Source organism: Trachurus japonicus, chromosome 6 (genome assembly GCF_045865225.1).
Source record: "Trachurus japonicus isolate A0001 chromosome 6, Traja_1.0".
NCBI lineage: Eukaryota > Metazoa > Chordata > Actinopteri > Carangiformes > Carangidae > Trachurus > Trachurus japonicus.
This window is the reverse complement of record NC_140912.1, coordinates 35,325,150-35,326,483: the sequence shown is the minus strand read 5'-3', so window position 1 is coordinate 35,326,483 and position 1,334 is coordinate 35,325,150.

Below are 1,334 nucleotides of genomic sequence, written 5' to 3'. Positions count from 1 at the left end.
CGGAGACGCCGTCTGCCCAATTTCATGTGAATGCAGAATGAAAAATACCATTGACTTGCTTGAGATATACAACCGCAACGCTAGATGGGAGGAATTCCTACAAAATGTACCTTTAAATGACTGAATGAACGAGCTGTTTATGCCGTTACGTGCAGCGGCTGTTGTCCGTCTGCTGTCTGCCCAATTTCATGTGAATGCAACATGAAAAATACGATTGAGTTACTTGTGATATACAACCACAACACTAGATGGGAGGAATTCCTACACAATGTACCTTTAAAGAGCAGCTGGAGTTTCTTGTCAGTGACTGAAGATCTGTAGCTATAACAGTTGGTCGCTGAATATTTTGTTTTGCTCTTGGAGACATGACGATAACGTACTGTCTCTTTATATCTCTGACGTAGAATCACCACCGTCTAATGTCGATATGTGTGTTATTATGGTCTGATCAAGGCGAGGTGAACCTGCATGAACCTGCAGCGTCCTTCGTGTTTCATGTCAGTGAACAAACTCTGGATTTGAGCTGTTTCTTTGTGACTCTCTTTTCTTTCTTTTGTCGGCTCGACATCAGAAAGTAATTTTAGACAAACGCAGCAGCCGCAGAGCGACAGTCGGTCGGTCCGTCGCAGCAGACTCTCGCTCTTCACTCTGATAAAACGGATGGATTTTTTTTTTTTTTTTTTCACATCAAACTCTTGTCTGCAGCAGCTTTGATAGCGCTTTAGAAATAAATTGGATTGAAGTCGAGATCTGCTGCATGAGATGTCCTTGAGAGGTAAAAGCACATGAGCTCATTTCATGTGGGTTTTTTTCCTCCTCCTCCTCTTCTTCCTCCTCTTCTCCGTCTTCGTCTTCGCTCTGTCGATGTGCGATGGAGGAAAGCTCCCGTTTCCCGCCGCCCACAGGGAGGTCGGAGACGCTGAGCCGGTGGGCGTTGTTGGGCTCGTTGCTCAAAGGAAACTTTGTTGAGGCGGTCGAGGGGTTGAAGGGCAGCAGCAGCAGCTCAAACTCTGAGTTTTTTGCAGTCGGCGGCTCATAAACTGGAAGGCGGGGGGGTGATGGCGGTTACGGCGTCTGTCTGTCTGCAGGGAGCTGAGTTATTAACAAGGAATCTGTCCAGACGCAAAGGTCGCACACATCACAGCCACAATCAGCTCTGTTAATTACAGACAAGCTGCGAGCCCTGAAGCAACAGACCAGGTCCGGCGTTCAGTCTGGATCTGCAGCAGCAGCTCTCGTTTATCTCCCTCCTGATGTTTGGACGCCGTCACAGCAATTTCATTTAATCGATAAACGTGTCGGACGTGTTTATTTATGCCATTTATCCTGAGCCG